This window comes from Diceros bicornis, chromosome 15, assembly GCF_020826845.1.
Source record: "Diceros bicornis minor isolate mBicDic1 chromosome 15, mDicBic1.mat.cur, whole genome shotgun sequence".
Classification (NCBI taxonomy): domain Eukaryota; kingdom Metazoa; phylum Chordata; class Mammalia; order Perissodactyla; family Rhinocerotidae; genus Diceros; species Diceros bicornis.
This window is the reverse complement of record NC_080754.1, coordinates 2303956-2331313: the sequence shown is the minus strand read 5'-3', so window position 1 is coordinate 2331313 and position 27358 is coordinate 2303956. Positions and strand designations below refer to the sequence as shown.

At 34.5% G+C, this 27358-nt stretch overlaps 1 protein-coding gene across 1 annotated transcript in view; it reads right to left on the bottom strand.

The window, feature by feature from the left end:
• Positions 1-27358, bottom strand: part of EPHA6 (EPH receptor A6) — a 784796-nt gene that overhangs the window by 601636 nt on the left and 155802 nt on the right.

The following is a 27358-nucleotide window of genomic DNA, read 5'->3' as shown; positions in this document are numbered from 1 at the left end:
CAGCATCAACACCTTCACTTGTAAGAAGCAGATAAAAGTTACTCTGCCCAGTTTCAAATCACTAATGTCAGAGCCTTTTTCTTTTACTCAACTCCCTCGTTAGTCCCAACTCACTCATTCACTTAATATCTTTCTCTCTCCCTCCTCCCTACTAAGATTTTAAGTTATTTTTTATTAAAATTCTTTTTTAAATTTTGCATAATAATAACAGCTAACATAGTGAATGCTTATAAGGTCAGAGGTGCTATGCTAAGTCCTCTAGGTACATTATCTCATTTAATACTCACAAAACCTCATGACACAGGTATTGCTTTCTCCCATTTTGTATGGTTGAACAACTTACTCTGTGAGTGGCAGAACTGAGCTTTGAACGTGGCCAGTCTGACTCCAGAGCCTGCATACCTCACCGCTAAACTAAATTGCCTCCTCTTAAAACTGCACCTATGAATAAGGCAGCATTTCCGTTAAATCATACCAACTTCTTACAAAGGCTTACTGTTATACAAAAAGTATTTCCATTTTGCAGTGATTTCAGAATCCAGAAAGCTTGTCATTAAATAGTGGTTAGTTTGGGTTTAACAATAATTTTTCAAATAAATGAGAATGAAGAGTCACTTAAAATAATCTAACACTAAAAGGGGAAGAAAAGATAGGAAGCAATTAGTGAGCAGCTTTGCAAATATTAACTCTTTGCTAGCAGAGACTGTGTTTAGCCAATGTGGTATCTTTGAATGCAACACTTGGCTCATTGAAGATGTGAGCTAAATGAACCATGTAAACAGTTTCTTGAATTTTGAAAATCTGGACTAGATTTTCATATGTGTTTTATATTCTAAGTTTTAGATCCTCCAAGACAAAAAACACATTTCTGTGTTCCTTTCATGTTTTGTTCAAATTCTTCATGTTTGAGAATATAAAATGTTTATTTTTAGTGTTTCTTCCAGATCAATTAGAAATAAAATGTCAGGATACGTGTGCTAGTTCTAAAGCTTAAAAACTGATTTACTCATAATCCTTTCAGTTTATAGTCATAAAAATGACAATGTTCTTTATATGAAATCATAGCAAGCTGCAATAGAGACCTGCTAATTACAACTTACCACCCCTTCCCATGACTGAGATCAATACTTTATTTTGGCTTTAATGGTTTCAAAGAAATAAAAATTTAAACACATGGAAAATATTTGTGTATCTTGCCATTTCAAAGAAACCTGTGTATAGCTGAAAAATTAGACTTTCTTCTCCAATCTACTGCCTTTTTCCTACACTAGGTCTCAGTAGAATGAGAATAGCAAATGGGACCATCATAGAGTATGTTTATTTGTATCAGGACTTTGATATGCAAATTTCTGTTCTAAAAGAATGAGAAATGAACTGACCACCAGATATCCTCATAAGAGAATTCCTCAAAACAAACACACGCGCGCGCGCGCACACACACACACACACAGACTGTGAATTCTGAGAGGGATAAGCTTTGATATTTTACTTTCCTATGAAATGTACTCAAATGCAAAATACTGCCTCCATTTAAATGCATAAAAAATCAATTTCAGGATATGAAGTGTAAATGTTGCAATAGATTCATTCTTCTAATCTTACAGATGATTCTTTACTCAGACTGATATTTGTCTTTATGAATAACTGAATTTTATAACTCCTTAGCAAAAATGAGAAATTTCTCTATTTGAAGATTTTTATCTAAATGCATATAAATAGAAAATAATTTAAAAGAAACACTGTAAAAGAGTAAAAAAAAATCCTAACAATTTACTTCTAAAGGATATATAATACAAAATTTGAAAAATAACCTAAGTTTCACCAGGTTAATATATACATAGTAGTAAAATCAGAACATGAAAAACAGATTTTAGTTAGCAAATTATAAAAATAAGTAACATAAGAATAAAGTCCTTGAAACCTAAATATGGTTCTGGTTGTGAGAAATCTCTTGTGGGAAAGAAATTCCAATTTGAAAAAATAGATATAAAGGCAAAAGAAAATTATAGTGTAAATTAAAACACTTAAAATATTTAATATGTAAATTAGAAATTAAAAAGTTCAGAAAAGTATGAAAATATTTTATATAACTTAATCTTACAAAACTTGAGAGTAGGAATGACTACAAGTAAAATAAAATAGAAAATGAGAAAAAGTAGAAAATATTTTCATATAAAATCCCCATTTTAGGTAAGATAGATACCGTAAAGCATGTTATGCTGTAAAATGCTACTGTAACTGAATGTTAAATGGGAATTTTCCCACAGCTAGAAATTTCAATGAAGGCCCAAGATGAATTTAATCACTGCTAGGAATCTACACTCCTAATTCACAAACTTTCACAGCTGGGACCAGCTAACTCAAGGAATGGCTTATAAGGATTCACCAGTTTCAATGCCCCAGTCATCACAGCAATAATGAGTGATGAGAGGGAATGGTCTTTTGGGGTAATGTGAAGTGGGGCAGTCCAAAGAATCCCTCACAAATTTAAGGTTGCCTAAAATGTCCCCTCAAATTTATTAAATGAGATCTATTCTCTCTTCTAAAAAGTTGGTGAGCCACTGGATCCATAGATCGTTTCATGCTGCCCAGGTATGAAAATAAGGACCAAAATAGAGAGATGGAGGTGCTGGGATAAGAAGCTCTAGCGAGTAACCTTTCCTCGTGTTCTCTGATGAAGCAAAGACAGGAGCTTCCCTTGGGTGGGATGCATCTGAATAAGGCTCCTGGGCTTCAGCAGATCTGCTAATACCCACTCAAGCAAGTCACCACAAGGAACAGGCACCCTAACAAATAGACTTTTTTGGCTTTAAATGAAGAATAAAAAGATGAAAGAAATGAAGCTGAATCTTGATTTGCCTCTTCAGTGATCCAAGAAATGGGACACCAATTACATAAATCTCAGAGGAAAACACATAGATACCCCACAGGAGAAGCACAGGCACTGGGAGGCCAGCTACAATACACAGAGGACATCTGGAGTGAGTGTCAGCCTAACAAGCAGCAACAACCAACAAGAAGAAGACTGCAGTCTCACTGAGTCCTGCAAGGACACATGTGCCCACTTTTGCCACATCACAGATGGAGCTGGCATCTAGAAGTTGGAGAGAGAAGAGTTGTCTGGAAGCCCACCCACACCCAGTACTCTCAAAGCAGAAGAGCTGTCAGCACAGATGGTACGTGTAGAAAAGCTTTGAGGGGAATTTGAGATTGACATTTTAAAATGAATAACTAATAGAACAGACTAATAACCCAAGTGGCTGAAAAGTTACCACATCTGTGCAACAAAGAGTCAAGGAAGATGCCCCCAAGTGAGAAAACAGAGAAATTCCATTATAACATAGATAGGGGCAGTTACTGGAAAAAATTAAAACAATATCTTATTTAAATAACAGCAGGTTGTAACTTCTCAGTAAACCAGTTACTCTATTCAGTGGTATACTTAGAATAACATTATTGTGTTCTCTCTCTCCGAATAAACCATGGGTCATGAAACTCAGGTGCATATCTCTGACAAATGGCACAATAAATGCATTGTTAAAGTATGTGTCCCATCCAAAAATAACTATGCCCCATAACCAAAGCATTGGAAGAATGCATTCATCCAGCAAATGTTTTTTCAATGCCTCATATGTGTCAAGCACAAGTCTGAGTATAGTGATCTTGGTGATGAGTGAACAGAGTCACACATGTCCCTGGTCCTGTAGAGTTAAATTAAACTAGGGATAAACCATAGTCAAGGAAGAACTCTCTGAAGAAGAGATATTGGAAATAAGACACGAATAATGAAAAGTCATCAGTCATGTGATGATCCAAGGGGTAGGGGAGGGAGAGAAGGTGATGTAGACTAAATTGTGTCCCCTAAAATTCAGATATTAAAGCCTTAACCCCCAATGTGACTGTACTTGGAGATCGGGCCTTTAAGGAGGTAATTAAGGTTAAATGAAATCATAAGGGCAAGGCCATAATACAATAATACCACTGTCCTTATAAGAAGAGGAGGAGACACCAGAGGTGTGCATGCACAAAGGAGAGGCCATGTGAGAACACAGCAAGAGGATGGCCAGGAAGAGAGCCCTCAACAGAAACCAACTCTACTGGCACCTTGATCTAGGACTTGTAGCCTTTAGAACTTTGAGACAATAAATTTCTGTTGTTTAAGCCACCCAGTCTGAGGTATTTTGTGGTATCAGGTGTTTCATCAAAATGAAGAAAAGTTTTGTTGAAAATGATTTAAGGACAAACTCATATGGAGAGTATAATCAAATTACATAAAGATAATTTAAAAAAATAAACCCTAAAGGTGAGTCTTAATACTTTCGTCAGATCCCCTTCAGCGAGTAGCTTCTCACCCACATGGCTAGGAGCATTACTGGACTGGACCAGTAATGGACTGTTAACTCTTCTTGTGAAACCTCTCCCGTGCACTGCACAGAGCTTTTACCCCACAAGTCTAGATAACAGAATATATTTATTTCTCACTTCATGACCCCTATGGCTGATCATAATAATATAATTCTTAAGTTTCTATCCTTGTTAGTAGCACTGATTGTTACAGCTCTGTCTCTCTATCCCTCATTTTCTTGATCCTTGATCCATGTTCCAACAGACTTGGGGACTGTGCAGGCCCGTTTCAGGTTTTTGTAAACTGGGCTGCCCTAGAAATGATGTATCTAGTTTGATCAGGGTTACATGATATGTTATCCCATCATTTTGATATAATGACCAGAACTGTTAGCATTTTGTATGCATTATTCATATCTTATTATTGTCAGAGGATTCAGCTATATCTATATTTTTCAGCTCCTAGTATTTATTCTGGGGAGTTGCTGGGGTCATCTGATCTAGCCTGGACTTGGCAGGGTGACTCTACTTCAATCTCTGGGTTTGGCTGGACTTGGTTCCTTATTATAATCTGAGCTCAGTCTGCTCCAGCAAATACTAGTAAAGATCTTCTCACAGAGTTGGCGGAAGTGCAAGAGAACAAATAAAAACCAAGCTGGGCCTGTTGAGATGCAGGCTCAGAACTGGCAACATAACTTAGGTTCTTATTCTATTGGCCAAAATAGTTCATATAGCTGAGGCCAAAGTCAAGGAGCCTGGAAAAACACTTGTCCTTTAGTGGAAAGAACTGCAAAGTTACAGGGGAAAGAACTTGAATACAAGGAGGAGTGAACAATTGAGGCCAATAATTCCATTTGCTACACTTATATTCAAATATCACACCTGTGTTCACCCTCCTCTTATTACACAGATTAAAACAAGTGCATAACTAATCCCGATAGACACACACATAGGAAAAATAAAAATGTAATAAACATGTATCTGTATACACACATACGTATAATCTATACATATAGATTATGTATATATTTTATATATTACTGGAGAGGAGACTGATGAAAAAAGAGAACACTCTGAAATCTACAGAGGGCCCTCTTGGGTACTTAGTTGAGTGATGATCAGCACATATATGTAAGGAAAGAATCCAATGTCCAGGCACAGATGGCTTCAATAGTGAATTATACCAACCATTTAAAAAATAAATAATACCAATCCTGAACAAAAACTTGCAAAACACTTAAAAGTAGGAAATACCCCCAACGCATTCTATGAGGTCAGTATTACTATGATGATAAAACCAGAAAGAAATATTACAGGAAAAGAAAACTACAGGTCAATAGCCCTCATGTACACAGATGGAAAAATTCTTTTAAAAATTTTAAGAAATGAAATGCAACCATATTTATAAAGGATATTAAGTCATGGCAAAGCAGGAGTTTATCCCAGGAATGCAACTAACAACATATGTAATGGTGAAAAATTGAATGCTTCCACGCTATGATCAGGAATAAGGCAAAAATGTCTGTTCTCACTATTTTCATTCAACATGGTACTGGAGGATCTAGACAGTGAAACAAGGAGATAAAAAGAAATATCCAGTTTGGAAAGGAATAAAACTTTTTTTATTCATAGATTATTTGAAAATATGAAATAAAAACATCTATGGAATATATGAAAACATTCTAGAATGAATAAGTGAGTTGAGGAAGGTTGCAAGATACAAAATCAATATACAAAGATTATTTGTATTTCTATACATGAGCAACAGTTGGAAATCAAAATTAGCAAAACAGTATTGACAACAGTATCAAAATATGAAATACTTAGAGATAAATCTTCCAAAAGGTGTGGAAGACAAACACTAAAAACTAAGGAACTATTGCTGAGAGAAATTAGAAGATATATGGAGAGATATAATGTGCTCCTTAATCAGGAGACTTAATATTGCTAGGATGTCATTTTTCTCCAAACTGACTTATAGATTTAACTCAATCCCCATCGAAATCCAAGCAGTTTTTTTTTTTGGCAGGAACCGACAATTTGATTCTAAAATTCACACAAAAATGCAAAAGACCTAAAATAACAAAAACAACATTGAAAAAGAAGAACAAAGTTGAAAGACTTACACTTCCTGACTTCAAGATTTATTATACATTTACATTAATCAATATATTGCTGTATGGGTGTAAAAATACACAAATAGATCAATGGAATAGAATAGTCTAAAAATAAACCCACACATATATGTTAAATTTATTTCCAACAAACTTGCAAAGATAATTCTCTGGAGAAAAGAAAGTCTTTTCCACCAATATTGCTTAAACAATTGGATATCCATAATGATTATAATGAATAAAAAATAAACTCCTATCCATACTTCCCACCATATAAAAAAATCATTACTCAAAATAAATCCTAGACCTAAATATAAAACCTAAAGTTATAAAACTTTCAGAATAAAGCATAGGGAAAAAGCCTTGTGATTTTGGTGTTAGGCAAAAAAAAAAAAAGGATTAATTAAAAAAAAGAACCAGTAGGGCCCGGCCCAGTGGCACAGTGGTTGAGTTCCCGTGCTCCACTTCGGCAGTCCGGGGTTCATGGGTTCAGATCCCAGGCGTGGACATAGGCACCACTCATCAAGCCATGCTGTGGTGGCATCCCATATACAAAATGGAGGAAGATGGGCACACTTGTTAGCTCAGAGCTAATCTTCCTGAGCGAAAAGAGGAGGACTGGCAATGTATGTGAGCTCAGAGCCAGTCTTCCTCACAAAAAAAAAGAACCAATAAATGCACTTCATAAAAATTAGGAACTTCTTTGAGAGATCCTCTTAGGAGAATGAAAAAGTAAGAAACAGATGCGGGGGAAAATACATTCAAGTCACATATTTGATAAAGGACTTGTTTTGAGAATGTAGAAAGAACTCTAATATCCCAATCATATGTAACAAACAACCCAACTAAAAATGGGCACAAGATTTAAACAGACATTTCACCAAGGACGAAAAATAAGCACATGAAAAGATGCTCAATGTCATTAATCATCGGAGAAATGAGAATTAAAACCACAATGAGATATCACTACACAATTTCAGAATGTCTAAAATTCAAAAGAATGACCACATCAAGTGTCAGGGAGGATGTGGAACCACTGAAACTCTTATACACTGCCAGTGGGAACAACCCCTTCGGAAAAGTTCGGCATTTTCTTTAAAATTTAAGTATACATCCATCATATGACCTGGCAATTCCACTCATAGTATTTACCTGAGGGAAATAGAATTATATGCCCAATTAAAGAATTGTACACAAATGTTCTTTGCAACTTTATCCGTAACAGACAAAAACAGGAAATGATCAAAATTTCTATCAACAAATGAATGGATAAACAATTTGTAGTATATCCAAACAACGTTCTACTACTCAGCAAAAAAGGTAATGAACTAGATACATGCAAGTACATAAATAAACGTCAAAATAACTATGCTGAATTAAAGAAGCCAGACAAAAGAAGGCATACTGTGTGATCCCTGTGATATAAAATTCTAGGCAATAGGAACTAAAATATAGAGACTAATGTATAGAGCCACAGCGACTGGCTACAGGAAGGACAAGGAGAGAGAAATTACAAAGGTGCATGAGGAAATATTTAGCGATGATGAATATGTTCATTATCTTGATTGTGCTGATGGTTTCATGGCCATTACATACATCAAAACTTAGCAAACTGCACACTTTAAAGTACAGTTTATTGTTACGTCACTATACTTCATACAACTGGTATAAGTCTTCTTATATTTATTTCTTGATTTTTAACTGAATTTTACATATTATATTTTTAAGTAAACCTTTTATAATGTAAATAAGTCTTCCTTATTAGAACTTCTGATACCCAAGTTTACTTCTTTTCTGAAATTAGGATATTCAGATTAATTAGGTAATAATCTCTATAAAGCAAAGAGTTTATCTCTATGAAAACTCAATTAATTCTTGACAGCAATATATTTTTCATGTATCTAAAGAGAATGGAAGGCCAAAAGAGGAAAATCATTTCAAATGATAAAAACCAAAGAGTTCTGAAAAATAATATATTTAACAGTGTACGAAAAAAAATTTAAAGTATAGATTCTGTTGAAAATACTGATACTTAGAGAAATGGCTTTGGACCAAAGTTGCCAAAATTTCAGATTTTCTCAACTAATTAAAATCAGAAGTGTTGATTTTACTGTTGGAAGATGCATTAATTGTTTGAAATCATAATGAGTGGCTTGCACAATTTAATTTCTGTATAAATGACTACTTGAATAAAAAAGTATCAAATATAAACAGTAGTGTAGCAAGACAATTAAATGGCAGAAGTAATTATTCAACCAGTAGCAATAACTAAGACCATCATTTAAATGATTTTCTATACATAAACGAGAAAATACTGTTACAAAATTTTACAACACAAAATGTAGTTTACTCCTAATTCAGTACTATTATACTTCTTTTTCCTTCAGTATTAGTGGATCCACACTATCTCCTGTCAATTCATTGTGTTTCTTATGTGAACCATCACAGGCAAGAAACTTCTTAGAACACCAATACCTTCAAAGAGCTGCTTTAGTAAGACACAAATCTTCAGTGTTTATTTTATTCACCACTTTGGGATTTTCCTTTTGTATTTTAAGATTAATCAAGCTGTTGTTTTTAGTTTGGGAAGAACAGATAAACTGCAAGATAGCCAAGTAGCGCAAACACACCAAGGAAAGGCAATAACCAAAGTCATTCTGAAATTAAATGTACAAGGGTTGAATTTCTTTAACTTTTTCCTAATTCAAAATGTCACTTCTGACAGATCTTCTTTTAACAGTGAAAATTTTCAGTTTCTAATTAAAAAAAAAATCACCTGTCTCTATAATAATATATATTATTAATAAAATAATTGTATTTATCATATATTTATATTTTGTATTATATTTATATCAAATAATAATAATATAATGTTAATTATATATGTTTTTCTTTTTGACATTATAATTGTTACAACTTGGACATGAGAACAGTTTTCACGACTGTTTTCTCCTCACAATACTTACACTTTTATTCTAAAAACATTTTTATTTTGGCATTTGCAATGGTCCAGGCAGATCCTGACGGTGCTCCTATATTAAAAAATGGAATCAGCTGTAATCCAAGTCCTCCTGGATCTTCTGTGAAAGAATACACATGTATATAATGTGTCTGGGGACAGAGTCTACTGCTGTTTCTAGGCCTTGGTTAGTGATAGAGCTGGAAAAAGCATTCAGTTTTCATCTTTGCAATAGTTTTTCCAGTTTAACATAAGTTATTCTTGCTTTTCTTACAACATGAGGTTTCATCAACAAGTAAGTAAGCCTTTCTTCTACAGTACTTTTGATGTATAATGTGACTCTTTTTTTAACTCCTAACTTTAACTCATAATTTTCTATGAAAGGGAATGAAAATGTTCACCAACGAAAGTCAATGACTTGGTAATTACTTTTTTCTCCAATAATAAAACTTTTGTCAATAATTTTCAGTTTAATTTACTTATCCTTGGAGGCTTCATTAGACCCACAAATGAACTAGGCATCATTTTAATTAGAATTAACACTTTCATCCTGCTTATGAATATATATAAGACAACTTTGAAATGCTGGCCATCTGGGAAAACAGTCAAGCTGTCACAGCAAAATTAAGACATTTCTCATGAAATACTACTACTCCATGGCCACCATACAGTAAATAAACATTCATTGTTATCACATTGATGGAAATTCTCTCAAAAAAGCATTGCTATCTCCTTCCGGAATTCTTACATACTTTGATCACCCCTTTGAAGTAATATTCATTTAAAGATACTTTGCAATGCTAGACTCCCTTCAACTGCATGATATATTTTCCATTTAGCAGTCAGACCATTACATTGTGTAAGCATCACTAATATCTATGGTTCAAAGATCATGGTATCTTCCTAAGGATGCCAGGTATACACACAAAAAAGGGTCTTAACAAAAGAGATGTATTAAGCAATTATTTCTCCACTTCCTCCAAGCAAATTTTTGTGTATTTATTCTAGGACATTACTAAAAGAAGGAAGGGAGGAAAGGAGGGTGGGAGGGACAGAAGGAGGGAAGAAAGAGCTCTTCTACTTGAAGAGCAAGACTCTGTTCAAACAGTGAATAGCATGAGGTAGACTGACACTCCTTGGGAAGGAGATGATAATGTTTGCTGTAAAAAAATTCTGAAAATATATTTTAAGATCAAATGTCAAATGATTTTTTCCAAATTCTTAGTTGTGATAAATTACAATGAATGACTTGAATATCTGTCTGTCTGTCTATCTATCTATCTATCTAAGACAAGGATAAGAATGGCGTAATATAATCCCAATACTACAGGAAAGTTTAATCAGATACACAGTATAAGAAACTTCCACTATAAACGAACATAATGATAAAATATTCATCATGCACCTTAAGTTGATTTCTTCAAAGGACATAAGAGAGATGGGGGAGACAGCAAGGAAAAGAAACATAAAAATAAATAAATGACAAAATACAGTAATAATAAATTTGCCAGGGGGCAGTATTGAAGATATATATTCCAAAAAACTCCTATGCATACATAGAGCGTTACACAAAACATGCTTTATAATTTGAAACAATTATTTAAGCTAAAAACAAAGGTTCTTATTTATACCTTAAACAGGTAAAATATATTGCTTATTTTAGAAATATCTTTGTAAAAAGGCACTTGTTCAAGATTATCAACAACTTAGGGAGAACTTTTTTAAATGCCCATTCTAAATATATTTTAAAATATAATAAAATACATATATGAAATTGTGGGCTCTATTTAAGTGTGTGTCCCTTCATAAAAGCAACAGCACAATTATTTAAACTGTATTGTGTGGCAAGGTCTGCATTTATTGTGTGGTACGATTCACAGCAATTCATAGTTTCCCAGATGTAACAGGTATGCAATAAATGTTTGTTAAGCTTATGGCATACATTAATAAACACATATCTAACATTTCTGGATATTTAATATAATCTGAAAGTAGGGAGAAAAAAAATGGGAACCAACTGGAAATTGAGTCTTATGGTTCACATAAAATCTGTTTTCTTGTAATTTCTAAGTAAAAGACAATCAGAATTTTACTTATTTGCTCCTGTGTACACAAAGAATATAAACTATTAACTCACCAACTTTTAACAAATACATTTTCAGTGTCTGGCATGGCGACTAGTCCAGATGCTGCAGAGTGAGAGAACTAACAAGCTGGCACCAAGCAGAGTCGTTGAAAAAGGTCTCATCAGCAAACAGCCAGCACTGAACGAACACTCTTCTAATGAAAACACACACGCCCAACATTTTTTACTAATATGATCTTTTCTCTTGGATATGCCTGTATTATAATAAAAATCTAACTTTGTTCCTCAAAATAGATCAATATGAAATCCTCTACTGAACGCTTTTGAAATTACACTCATTAGCACAGATACTTTAATAAACGACTGAACAAAAAGGTGGCTAACTCCTGAGGAAAACAGTCCCACTAGAGATTTTACTCTATGTTTAATTGTAAAAACATGACACACTAACAACTGGCTCAAAAGAACAAGTTTGATAATTTTATTTATATTTCCCAGATATACGTTAATTTGCCTATAGGGAAGACGCCTGCAAACACCCTCCGTAAAGGACCAGAGAACAAATATTTTAGGTTTATGGGCCATATGGCCTCTGAAGCAACTACTCAGTTCTGCTATTGCAGCTTGAAAGCACCGACAGACAATATGTAAATAAATGGACTTGGCTGTGCTCCAAAAAACTTTATTTACAAAAGAGGCTGGGATGGCAAGCAGGCTACAGTTTGCCAGCCCTGCTACAAGGCATTAAATGATACTGACAAAGTCTCTCCTTGACCAAACTTTTGGTCAGGCTCTTCTGAGCCCTCTGCTCAAGGAGGCCCACCAAGGGATTTTGTCTCTGTTCCTGTAGGATCCAGTTTTGGCAAGAATCTGCTAAGTCACTTCAGAGAGAATCCCCACCCTCAATATATGATCAATTCCTCATCCTCCACCACTCCCCAAGTGATATCTGATCACCTTGCCCTGCCTTCACCAAGAATCCTATCAGGTTAGTTTAGCCAGAATCCCTCCTGACCCCTGACAGTGCCCGGGAGTAATTTTCTATCCACTGAAGCCCCCCACTCCTTGGCTATAACTTTCCACTTTTCCTTGTATTCAGAGTTGAGCTCAATTTCTCTCCCCTAATGTGAAACCCTATTGTAGTAGGCCCCCCCCACAATAAAGTCAGCTTTACAGTTCTTTAACAAGGGTCAGAACAGTTTTTTTCTTTAACAATATAAAAAATAATCTAGGATTTTGCTTTGATTGACCAAAATTCATTTTTAATACCTAGACGATACCTGCTTAAAGAAACAAACAAAAAACAAGACAATTTTGGTCAAAAGTCTCATCCTTTAATACTTGAGTAATGTTTCTCTTTCACCTTTTTATTCTTCAAAAATTACTGTTTCATCATAGTTGTAAATTTTCATGAAAAACCTAATTTGCATTCTATAAATCAGCATCTTTTTGTTATAATGTCGCCTTAGCCTTCATTTTATTGCAACAAGAAATTCTCTGTGGGACTTTTCTTGCCCCCAAATAGATCCCTAAACTAAGGCACAATGGAGGCTAATTACCCACATTCTAAAGAAAGACTTCAACAGCAGAGGTAACTCCTCCCGGGCTTAGTAAGAGGTGGCAGTACTGGCTGGCCCCACATCCGAATCATTATCGCTTCCCCTTCCCATCTCAATCCCTATGAAGAACCACTGTATTAAATAATCCATCTATTCTCCCCATTAATGAGTGATCTCTATTTTACCACAGATTAACTATTTCACGTAATACAGTCTAGTTTTTCCCTTTCTACTTGGTACCATTGATAAATACTTCTCTTTGGGAATTAATACTACATGTTTTAAATATTTTCCCTTGAATATATTTTAGTATTTGCCAGGGTTCTTACTCTTCTTTATTGTTCTTTTCAAATAATCTGTATGTCATTCCATTTATTACTTCATATCAATTTATAATTATTTTTGCTGAGTTCAAAGTGGCAAAAACAATAAGAATTTTGTGTGTGATTTGTTTACAATTCTAAATTAACATTTATATCTTCCAAATATTTATACTTCTCATCCAAGAACACAGCGTGTATATATCATTATTTTATTCTTCCTTACATCACTCGAAACAAATTTGTAATTAATTGCATTAGACTATCCTCTTGCCAATTTTTAACAAATTTAAGAAAAATATATAATTCATTATTAAAGCAATACTGCATCAAGACCAAATAACCTTACTTTATTGAATCAAAGACGGGTCATCTAAAGAAATATATACATTTTATTTTACTTTTTTTTATTGAGGTAACACTGGTTTATAATATTATATAAATTTCAGGGGTACATCATATTTCCATTTCTGTGGAGATTACATCATGTTCATCACCCAAAGACTATCATCTGTCACTGCCCCATTACCCCTTTCACCCTTCTCCCTCTCCCTTTCCCCACTGGTAACCACCAATTTAATCTCTGTATCTATGTGTTTGTTGTTGTTGTTGCTGTTTTTATCTTCCACTTATGATGAGATAATATCGTATTTGACTTTCTCTGTCTGGCTGATTTCACTTAACATAATACCCTCAAGGCCCATCCATGTTGTCCCAAATGGCAAGATTTTATCTTTTTTTATAACTGAGTAGTATTCCATTGTGTATGTATACAACATCTTCTTTATCCATTCATCTGCTGGTGGGGACGTCAGTTGCTTCCAAGTCTTGGCTATTGTGAATAATGCTACAATAAACATAGGGGTGCATATATCTTTATGCATACGTGTTTTCATGTTCTTCAGATAAATACCCAGCAGAAGAGCTGGATCATATGGTAGCTCTATTCTTAATTTTTTGAGGAATCTTCATACTGTTTTCCATAGTGGCTGTACCAGTTTACAGTCCCACCAGCAGTCTGTGAGGGTTCCCTTTTCTCCACATCCTCTCCAACACTTGTTATTTCTTGTCCTGTTATTTATAGCCATTCCGACAGGTATGGGGTGATAACTCATTGTAGTTTTGATTTGCATTTCCCTAATAATTAGTGATGTTGAATATCTTTTCATGTGCCAGTTGCCCACCTGTATATCTTCTTTGGAAAAATATCCGTTTGCCCATTGCTTAATTGGGTTGCTTGTTTTTCTGCTGTTGAGTTGTATGAGTTCTTTATATATTCTGGATATTAACCCTTTATCAGATATATGATTTGCAAACATCTCCCAATTGTTAGGTTGTCTTTTCATTTTCTTGATGGTTTCCTTTACTGTGCAGAAGCTTTTTAGTTTGATGTAGTCCTATTTGTTTATTTTTTCTTTTGTTTCCCTTGCCTGGGGAGGCACGGTATTCAAAAAGATACTGCTAAGACAGATGTGAAAGAGCATACTGTCTGTGTTTTCTTCTAGAAGTTTTATGGTTTAAGGTCTTACATTCAAGTCTTTAATCCATTTTGAGTTAATTTTTGTGTATGGTGTAAGATAATGGTTTACTTTCATTCTTTTGCATGTGGCTATTGTGGGAGATCAAAATTTGGCCACCCTGAAATATATCTCTTTACCTTGATTGTTTTCTCTGAAGGACATTTGACCTCCCCCACTAACTGCCTAAAGAATTTGACATGGTGGCTCCTTCCTGGAACAGATCTTCCATCTGATGGCTGTAATATAATGTAAAATAGATGTTAGAATAGGAAAGGCACCAACAAGCCCATCTTATCAGAAATTCTGTCTCTCTGGCCACATTCTCTGGATGGCCCTGCGAGGAGTTGCCAGACAAACATTTACATTTATAAGGGAAATCTCCATCTGTAAAGGTATCTCCCTCTCTGTCTTGGGAAGAGGAGGGATGACCTCATTTCTAGAAACTTATCAATGTGGAAGGTGAGGTCTTAAATCTGCATAATAACCTTACCCTTGTTTACAGTGCTTTAGTGGTAATCTCCTGTAACTGACACCCCCCACCCCCAACATCCTCCTTTGTCTTTAGAAGAAGATGGTATTTAAGACGAGAATTTCTGCTATTGTGTTGAGAAACGCAGTGTCCCTGCTTTCTCCCATGTATACATGTTATTAAACTTGGTATTATTTTCTCCTGCTAACCTGTCTTGTTGATTATTTGGCCAGCCAGAAGAACCTTAAGGGAAAGGGCAGAGGGAGATTCTCCCTCTTCCCCCGACAGTCCCTGCTTTCTCCCATGTATACATGTTATTAAACTTGGTATTATTTTCTCCTGCTAACCTGTCTTGTTGATTATTTGGCCAGCCAGAAGAACCTTAAGGGAAAGGGCAGAGGGAGATTCTCCCTCTCCCCCCGACACTATCCAGTTTTCCCAACACCATTTATTGAAGAGACGTTCCTTTCTCCACCGTATGTTCTTGGCTCCCTTGTCAAAAATTAGCTGTCCGTAGATGTGCGGGTTTATTTCTGGGCTCTCAATTTTGTTCCACTGATCTGTGTGTCTGTTTTTGCACAGTAACATACTGTTTTGATTAATATAGCTTTGTAGTATATTTTGAAATCAGGAAGTGTGATACCTCCAGCTTTGTTCTGTTTTCTCAGGATTCCTCTGGCTATTTGGGGTCTTTTGTTATTCCATATAAGTTTTACAATTCTTTGTTCTATTTCCATGAAAAATGTCATTGGGACTTTGATAGAGATTACACTGAATCTTTAGATTGCTTTAGGAAGTATGGACATTTTAACTATGTTAATTCTTCCAATTCACGAGCATGGAATGTCTTTCTATTCCTTTGTGTCTTCTTCGATTTCTTTCAACAATGTTTTACAGTTTTCAGTGTACAGGTCTTTCACCTCTTTGGTTAAATTTATTCCTAGGTATTTTATCCTTTTTGTTGCAATTGTAAATGGGGTTGTATATTCTTAATTTCTCTTTCTGCTGCTTTGTTGTTAGTATATAGAAACACAACTGATTTTTATACCTTGATTTTGTACTCTGCACCTTTACTATATTTGTTCATTATTTCTAATAGTTTCTTGGTGGATTCTTTAGGGTTTTCTATATGTAAAATCATGTCATCTGCAAATAGTAACAGTTTTACTTTTCCCTTTTCAATTTAGATCCCTTTTATTTCTTTTTCTTGCCTGACTGCTCTGGCGAGGACTTTCAATACTATGTTAAATAGGAGTGTGCGCAAAAGAGGGCATCCTAGTCTGTTCCTGTTCTTAAAGGGATAGCTTTCAGTTTTTCACCATTGAGTATGATGTTATCCATGGGTTTGTCATATACGGCCTTTATTATGTTGAGGTACTTTCCTTCTATACCCATTTTTTTCAGAGTTTTTATCATAAATGGATGCTGTATCTTGTCAAATGATTTCTCTGCATCTACTGAGATGATCATGTGATTTTTATTCTGCATTTTGTTAATGTGGTGTATTACACTGATTGGAAATATATTATTATAACTTATCGCATCAATAGGTATATAGAGAAATTTTATGGTCACCTCAATAGATGCCAGAGAACTTTTGAAAAAATTTAGCAACCAACACGAATAAAAGTATTTACCTAATTCATGTCTGCTATTTATTTTATAGGATAATTTTGAAAATTACATAATTTAGTATTTCATACACATGGCAAATTCGTTCACAATTACCAATCTGCAATTACATGTGAATATACTCACATACGATGAGACTCTAAGAAGGGTATGCTCTTGGTCATAATGTAATTAGTAAATTAATAGAGAATCTTTAGAAAAGCTCTCACATAATCCATAGTTATTGCCATTTTAAAGTTTTACCAATTAAAATTTTTACAGTTTAATTTTATTAAAAATATTTAATTGGTCAACATAGAGATAAAGAATGGAAGCTTTTTCACTGTGGTAGAGTGAAAAATAACCCATCCTGAATAGTAGTTAACTTTAAAACAATAATAGAAATAAAGCAAAGAAATGAAGATATTAGTCATTTTAAGAAAAAGACAAAAAAAATACAGTGATCCTATTTAAAGAATTCTATCCAAGACAATGGTTGTTTATCTCTGTTCAAAGGGACATGGTTTGCATCGTTCAAGAGGTTTTCATGACTTTTTATAGCAGTCACTTTTGAGACTGTCAAATAATGTGAATAAATCATGCTTTTTCCTTGTCTACTGTTGAAGATAAAGCAGAGCTATTTTATGCTCCCCAAGTTCCCATCAATTTTGGTACCTCATGCTTCCTTCTATGGTGATAGGCCTTGTATAGAGCAAGTGCCAACCAGAAATCTCCATCCCTTTAAATTTATCACCACTCTATAGTTCCCTGTAAAACTGGGACTACCATTTTCAGTAATACTGTATTCCTTATTTACTAGAACTCATTCTAAAAACAGATAGTTTGTTCTAAGCTCAGATGGAAAATAATAACTGGTTATCCAAGTTTATTTTTCATACAGAATCATGATAGGAAACTATTTATAATACTAAAATTTCCCATTGTGTAGTATTGTATATGCTGAAAGGGAAAGACATTCAGGCACAAAAAAGAACTACTTTTTAAAGAGGCAACATGCATAATTGAGGACACCAGTGATTTCTTTAATTTCAAAGAACTCAAAAGTATTAAGAATGTCTCCCAATATCATCATAACGTGTTATCTGAGTTTATCACTACCTTCCAGGTAATCATACTAATTGTTATTATAAATGAAATCAGTAACGGCTTTTTCACAAAGGATAACAAGATATCTTAAACCTAAATAAACATTTTAAGTGTATTTATATCACATACCCTACTCTTCAACCCTGTCCCACTCACTCCTTTTTCTGTATCAAGTTTTTCCTTTGATGCCTGTTTTCCTTAGAACTATGTTGTCCTTTGAAATATACTTCCCTAGAGCTTACATATGCGAATATTCTTAAAATGCAAATTTTTACATTTTTGTTCACATGGAGGATACACAGTCAATCATACCTCTGTAGTTCCAATGCTCGCTCTGGATATATAATAGAAAAACTTTTGAAATTATCCACAAATTTTAAGATGTGTGATATTATAATTTTACTATTTATAGTTGTTGTGATGCTTGGAATATGATTTAATCTGAATTATCTACAGATTTATTAAATACAGTATTTTATTATATTGTATTTCTATAAAATGAAAATGAGATCTTTTTCTTCTCTGGTAAAATTTTGCCATTATATCTTCAACTTACTACATACTATTCCAGTGGAAGGTTTATCCTGAACGTTCTCTGTTGCTATTTGTGGATGCTACATGGAAATAATCACCCCTTCTTCAAAACAGCTGAATCCTATTTATTTCTATGGAAAGAGAGTAAGGTTTGAATTTATAGAAATAACTTTTAATGTTTAATTTAGCATAATTAGTTCAGTTTATATCTGGTTTAATGGAATATTGATACATAGCTTACTGTTTGTAGATCAAAAAGAAAAATCCTGATTATTTTGTACTGGACAAATTTTAATATTATAGCTTACACTAAGAAAACCTTGACTCTATTTATTATATAATTTTTACAAGTGTGGAAACTGTGCATTAAAGTCATGTGTCACTTCTATGTCAAGGCTTTTGAAGCAGGTGTTCATTCTATATGCTCTCCTTCTTCCACTCATTGGATACATATGACTATAAGTGACATAGGTGACAATGGAGCTATAGATGGAAAATGTATAATTCTCTTATTTTGTGTATGAAGGAAAGTCCTCAACAACTAGGAAAACCTTGGACTGTAATGTAAACGAAAAATGAACTTCTACCTGTTAAGGCTCTAGAATTTGAAATTTATTTCTCATCTCAGCTTTTAAGTATCACCCTAACTCAAACATATATACATCTACACCCTTCAACTGGGATAAACCTAATACAAAAACCTAAAATATGTGGCATTAGCCTAGCGATTGGGGGCAGGTAATGTGTAGAAGTGCAGTACAAGTCTGTGCTGATAGAAACCTGTATTACACAGTAAGAACATTCCTGGAAAATTTCATCTGCAGTAACTTGGAAGGCAGGTTAGGAACTGATTTCTTTGTGTTGACTGCTATTTGATGCATCTAAGAAGATATTTCCAGGAAAATGAGCTCAGGCAATAACTGGCTGGGTTGAAAACTGAAAGGAAAAAGAACAAGAGAATATAGAACTTAGGCTTTTTAGGATTGGAAAAAGTGATTTCTTCCCCATCAAATAGAGACAAAACGAAGAAAAAACATCTTCAGCACCAAAGATACACTAAAACAGCCTAGTTAAACAAAGCCCTATGTCTGAGATATACTCAACTCTATTGTTTAAAATGACTCCAACAGTTGCCATTAAGTTGAGAGAGGCATGTGTATAAAGAGGCAAGTAGATAAACTAATAAATAAAACACACTTGAAAACTATGTCAAAGCAAGAACTTTGAGTGTAGACTTTTGTGTGTAGTTTCTGACACATGGAATTGACAAATAGATTAAAAGGATACTATGATTTTTATGGAACCTTATTGCCAACAAATCATGAGTCGGGTCTAAAAGAGCCGGTAGCTATAAAAGGATCCTTAAGCCTCCATAATAGATGAGCACCAAACAGGTGTGAAAGCTGTTTAGCCACCAATAATGACTTCAGAAATTGTCAGGATGATAAAAGAAGCTCACAGATAGTACAGCCGAGGGCTACTGAGTACAGTAAGGCCACTGAGAACAGTGGATAAGAGCGTCCCACTGAGTGGGTGTCCAGATCTGTTAGGGTTCCTCACAGTGCCTGCCCATCATTGTGATGGAGAACTCACAGCTGTGTGGCTCCCATTATTCTCCTTTCTTAATGGGAGTTTTCTATTTATTTCAACCATTGATTATATATTTTGTGTTAGGGGTAAATGGCTTGTCATTTAATTTGTGGGTCACCAGCTGACAAGAAGACATATTTGAACCTGAAGGAGAAAACTTTGTATATCAGATATACGAGGATGAGCACGTACATTCTACGGGTAGAGTGGCAGACTACTGCAGAGACGACCAAGTATCTACAAAAATTTGGACTTCCTCCTCCATGACAGAGAATTGTTGCTGGAAAGTGACTACGGATCTAGGAACAACATTTAACAACATCCCACCCCTATCTGCAGCTAGGTGTGGCGATATACCAGTTCTCCCTGCTGGTATGTGAAAGGAAATAATGTGTCTCTTCAGATTTGAGTTGGTTGAAAAGCACATGTGCCTTCTCCAGTCTCCTTTGACAATCTCTGAGCTGGACACAGACAACTAGGAGGCTCTACGAGATGGCTGGTCCTCTAAATGCAAGAAGTCTGGATCCCTGAATCACTGTATACAGTGGAACTCCTGTCAACCAGGAATACTAACATACATTTTTTAGTAAATTTATTAGGGCTCTTTAAGTTTTCTCTACACAAGGCCTCAGAGAGCAGGATTAGTGCAACTACAAAATCTCCAAAAAACAACAAAAAAAACCCCACACAGAAACAGAAAACAAGTTAGCCTATAAGTTACAATTCCAAAGTACACAATCCACACAAATGCTTAAAAATATAGCCAATACACAAGATCAGGAGATTAATTTAGACTCAATTTCTTTCAAAATTAATTTGAAGTTCCATAAAGAATAAAATTACATCCATAAAAGAGAAAAAGAAATTATGAAACAAAGTGGGCAGAAGTGAAACAGTAACAAGTGAGAAATAAAAAAAAACTGAATAACAAAATCTAGCAAAGATAAAGACAACTCAATAGACGAGGTAAACTCTTAACTAGGTGTAGTGAAAATGAAAATTCATAATCTGGAAAATAGTGCTAAGGTTGAAATATTCAAAAAAACATATTAGAGACAAAGAGGATAATATTTAAATTAGTCTCCAACAAACATCTAACAGGCATTCTAGAAATAGAGAACAGAAGAAAGTAACACACAAACATACTTTTCCTCAGGTTAAAAAACACAGAATGCAAAGGAAGAAAAAATAAATCCACCTCAGTTACATCATAATGTAACTGAAGACCAAACATATGGAAATTAAAGATAATCTCCCAAGTACTGACAATTAGACTTTCAGAAGAACATTAGCAACAATAGATTCTTATGGACAGGGAAAGAATAGTGTCAAGGAAAAACAACAGTCACCTAGTATTCTATACTCAAATAAGCATTGAAGGGGGAGGGCAAAACAAAGATATTTTTAGACACCCGCTAAATAAAGAGCTTAAACACTTATAGAACCTTGCCAAAAGATCTACCACAGGATATACTTCAGCAAATAGAATACTGAACCCAGAAGAAAGCAGATGACAGAAACAACAGCATGTATAAAAAACCATTAATATATCTTGGTGTATCTAAGTGTTCACTTTATAAACCTATTAATTTTGTTTCTTTAAAAGATACAACTAAAATTCTAGAAAATATTTATAAGAAAGGTAGCAATTTCAGTCAGTGGCATGGTGTGTGACGTTTGGAAAAAGAATAGAGATGCTGAATAATTTTATCTCCCTTAGAAAAATATGTTAAGAAAGGATTTTTAAAAAATTAAGGATAGCTCCTACAGAAATATGATTTATAGCTTTCAAGTCAGCAGAGAGTAAAACAGGGACTAAAATTGAAGTTAAAATTTGGTTAAAAAAATTTACTAAAGTGATCATTTCAAGCCAGTTTATGTCTTAACCTATTTTTAAAATTGTGACAAAGAACAAACTATAATTATTTAACTTTACTCCATCTTGCTTGGAAATAATACCTTCTATTTTTAGATTCCTTTGAGCCTCTTGATTTCACACTCTTCTCAAACTGGATGAAAGTCTGGAACTGCTTCATGAAAAAGCAGCTTTATTTGGAATTGAAGGTTATATTGTAAGAGTTTATATTTAGTTTGTGAGTACCTTTAGAAAATGAAAACATTATTTGGGCCAATAAGTCTGCCCTTTTTTTCTGATCTCAATCTCATTTTTCAGCTTTTCACCATATCCCCAAACACTCCTATTTAATGTCAGCAAATCCTGGTGTCTCAAAATCTCTTTATGCTCTCTGCTTCCACAATCATCTCTGATAACATGATTAGACAGAAGATCATAAACACAGAGCATAAATGTTTCTGAACTGCAGCAGAGGACATCCATGAAGCCTTAATAACAACACTCTTCAGGAGATCAAATCAATAGCTATGTCACCAAAGGCCCTGTATATCTCATTCACCTCTGTGAACAATAACGCAGTGGTCCAAGAACTGCCACCAAACTCTCCTCCTGAATTTTAAAGCAGCGCTAGAATAAACAAGATTTATTCTAAATTAATATCCAAGAGGAGTTTATTAGGGATTCACGTCACTTCAGAACTCACAACTGAATAAAAATTGCATTCAATTTTGCATGTTAATTGTTTCCAATTATTTCTTCCATGGAGTTAAAATATTCTTAGATATATGAAGTGAAAGACCATTTGATGTAAATTAATGCTTTATGAATCAACGTTAGTTTTTAATTCAAATCTTTAGTGGAATAAATTAAGACAATTTAGAAAACGAAATCTGTAACATCATATGCCCAAGTATGAGAATTTTAATTATGAACCTATGAAATAAAATAAAAATAGTTATGAAAAATAAGTTGAGACTTGAGCCAAGAATAAAATACTGCTTATTACGTATAACAGAGTAACCCGAATTACTGTGTTTGGTTTTAATTTTAGCATATCTGCTTAATATAACATGTTATGTCCATTTAAACTTGATTGATAACAGCACATCAAGTTATAACAGCCCCTCTCTTTTTGTGCTTCTATAAATTGGATCTAGATATACCTTAACAATATTACAGAGAGAGGAATCACAAGTTCAAACATTCAATAGTACAACTTTTAGGATAAAATATCATAATAAATTATTTAGATGCAAATAAATACACATCATTCATTAGATATTGATAGTATGGGTAGATACAGATTTATTCTATTTTAAACTAGCTTATTGTGTTTTTGTTACACAGCAGACCAAGAGTTTTCAAATCCATTTAAGTAAATTATGAATATCCCTAAAGCCTTGTTGCAATTTTTCCTATTTATCACCTGTAACAGCAAAGTTCCAGATAAATCTACACATTTTTCCTTCACTCTCAGGAGCCTGAATTTCAGAAAGGAAGAGTAGCTACTTTCTAATAGTGCCCATATCAGACTCCAGAAAATATATACACAGCAAAAAGGGCCCAGTTAATGAGGAGTAACCTGGGATCCTCTACACTCCATTTGGCAGGCAGGAAATAACCATCCAGGTAAGGACTCCGATGCCTGAAGTGAGGAAATGAAAGAGAAAGAGAAAGAAAGGGAGGAAGTAAGGAAGGGTAGGAGGGAGGGAAACACACCAGGACCAGACTGAGCAATACCTAGGCTTTAGTTCTCAATATAGTATAAGTTACTGAGTGGCCCCAGGGAACAAATTCTGTTCTCAGGAACTTAGCATCCTGATTCACAAAATGAGGCATAAAAATATTTTCTAAGTGTTTCCAGACCTAAAATATTGCAACCCTCCCTGAAGAAAATTTTTCTATTTCACATAAACGAGAAGAAACAGAGCACTCCCTAGGTATACCAATAGCTTCTACCTTTAACTATTCAGTAGAGCCTGGTTCTAGTGCCTTATGATCATTCACATCAGTAAATTTCTTACCCTTCATTACACGCATGATTTTTTAAATAGTTTTTTATGTGACAGTCCTGGTGAAACAGACACATAAATAAATGATTAGTACAAATTATAGCACAGAGGATGGGGGATTAACTTTGTGAGGACCCAGATATATGACATTTGTGCTAGTCCTTGAAGAATGAATAAAATTCCATGATAGAAAAAGAAAGAAGAAAGGGACACCAAGCAGCTATATGAAATATGGAAAACATCAAGAGATACGAAAAATAACATGGATTGTTCAAAAGTAATAAAAACAGAACAGGAGACAGAATTTGCCAAACTCAGGACAGAATAGGCCAGAAGAGGCCAAATCGTGAAGTCCTTTGAATAATACAGTGAATAACTACTTTTAATGGATGTACCAGAAAGAAAGACAAAACTAGAATAATTTCCTAAAACAAAACACATTAAAATTGTCATCAGGATTTACATAGTCAGCAACCTTATGGCCTCAAACATCCCAGAAGAAGCATCATACATATGAGTGAAGTTGTCTTAGATGTCTCACCTGTTAAACCTCCAAATGATTGCAGTGCATGAGTGAGCCCAGAAAGGAGCAGCAGAAGAACCACTCCGCTGAGCCCAGTCTAGATTTCCAGACTGTAAGCAAATGATCTGTATAAGACAAGGGGGGCTGCTGTAACAAAGAGCTAAAACTCATGGCATTTGTTTTGGTACTGAACTGACTGTGGCGGCTGAAGAGCAGGAAACCAACTGCTATTGGAAGAAATAAAAGCTCAGCCCAGGTTACATATCAGGGAGAACAACTGGCGAGAATAGTGTCTGTGATAACTTGGAAGAAAGAAAAAGTACTTCATAACGTTGTGGGTCAAATAAGAATGTTTCTCAGATGCTGAAACTGGAAACTGGCACATGGACAATCCTTCTAAATAAGGAGGATGACTCAGAGGGCAGAGCCAAGAGCCACAGAGAACCAAGCCTGGAGCAGAACTGGGTTACAATCAAAGAACATTCCCTGCTCCTCCAGTAAGGGATCCTGACAACATCTAGCTGGATTTCAGAATCATGATGGACCAGTGACTGTTGTGTTCCCAGCCCTCAGGAACAAGAGAATCTTTTACAGTGATCCTGTCCCTGTCCTGCGTGTATTGTTCATGTGAGGAACAATAACTTATCCTTCCAGTTCTTCGTTCTCCAGGTCAAGGGGGGCTTCAGCTATGAAGCTTCACTCATATCTGGAACTTATTTTAATGATGCTCTTCTGGACTTCAACACAATGCCATAATGGGATAAATCTTTGGGAGGGTGTGGGTTTTTGCACATGAAGGAGGGACATTAATTATGAGAATCCAGAGGGGACTGTGGTGTACTGTCACGCTGGCAGCTCCCTATAAACATAATTCCAGGTGTTTACCCTTGTATAGTCCCCTCATATATCACTTTATGCCTAGCCATGTGAAAAACACCCTCTTAAGCCAGCCACTGTACTGTGAAAAGGCTTGGGATAGATTCTTAATGAGAGGCCATTTACATAGAGGCCCTGGAAGACAAGAGGTCATCTTAGATATTCCAACTCCAGTCAAGCTCCCAGCTGAATTCAGCTGCATGAGTGACCTGTTTACTCTTCAATAAGCAGAACAACTGTCCAGCTGAGCCCTGAGAAATCATAAATCATTGCAGTTTTAAGCTAATAAGTTTTGTGTTGTTTTATCTCAATAGCAATAGATAACTAAAACATATGCCTTATTTACATTTATCTCTACCACCACCTATTAAAGTGATTAAGAGAGAGTAGGTGCTGAAAAATGTTAACAGCTTAAATAAATTAAATGTTGTTACAGAATAGGCCAGAAGGAAAGAAAATGATATATAGGTATTGTTTTTTCTTTTCCCATTATATATATATATATGGTCACACTACTACTTGAGCTATGGTTTATTCACATAACTTCCAATTAATTTGCCATTTAGGTTACATGTAATTCAGAGATTTGGCTGTGAAATAAGTTGTTGATAGATGGCAATAGAATCAGTGATAAAAATTGTTATCAGAGGATAAAAAGAGGCAATACGAAGCATCAAGCACATACAAATAAATACTTTAAAATGGAGACTGGTGGTAGTGTAAGATACCTCTCTCTAAAAGTGAGGTCTCCACATCCATCCACTCTGACTTCCCTCGTATTTGTAAATAGCCATTTATTGTATTCAACTGGAACCAAGCACATATGCTTGTTCTCAATAGTTTTCCATATACTTCATCATTAGTTGATTATAACTACTACTTTATTTATGGATGAGGAAACCGTGATTTCAAAGTCAGTAAGCCATGGATGTAGAATTCAAGCTTAATTCTTCCAGTTTCTTTCACTCACTACAAGAAGGTGATGAACATGTGTACTGTACCCGCTCTCTCATGCTTCTACAATCAAATAAATTATAATAAAGACAAGTCATAAAAACAGGTGAGTCTAGCAGTACCTCTAGATAAGTTGATAAAATTATCATTTGTCCAAAATCATCTTTGCCCAATAACTGACAGAATTTTAAGGCATGCAAATAAAATGAAATTTCACAGAACAAACATATTAAGTAAAAAAAAATATACATCTAGCCATCAATGACTGTCACTGCCTCTAATTCTGTGGTCAAGGTGATAAAAAATAAAATATTTACTATTAGCTAATCACATAAATCCTTAGATAATTATTCTTCAAATATTTTTAAAACTGTATTTTCACCAATTAATGCGCAGCATCTACCTAATTTAAAACGTGGTAAAACTCATGGTTAGTATGTAGTACTATGTTAGTACTATGTTAGTAATTTGTTCTATCCTCAGCTATTATTGTCTTCTTAATCTTATTGAATAATTATTCATATACATGAAATTTTCAATAGTACATTTTCTAGTGTAAAATATTTTATACAGCCTCCTCAAAGCATCATTTAGGACTTATTTTTGTTTCATTCTAAATCCTTGTTATAAATGAATAAAAATTTTGAATTCAATCTATATTGATAAACTTCAATGAAACATATTTTAATGATTAAATAGTGGAGGAAAGCTGGTTCATGCTTTATAAAAATATACTACAGACTTTTCATGCAAAGATTAATATTTTCAAACCATCAAACATAATCATCACTGGAGGTTCTCCTAACCTTTTCAACATTCAAGAACCCAAGTGTTTTATAAGTAGATAAAAACCTTTAAAAACTCACATTTACTACTCAATCCTTATAGGCATACAAGTATGTTTTTTCTTATTTATTCTCCTTCC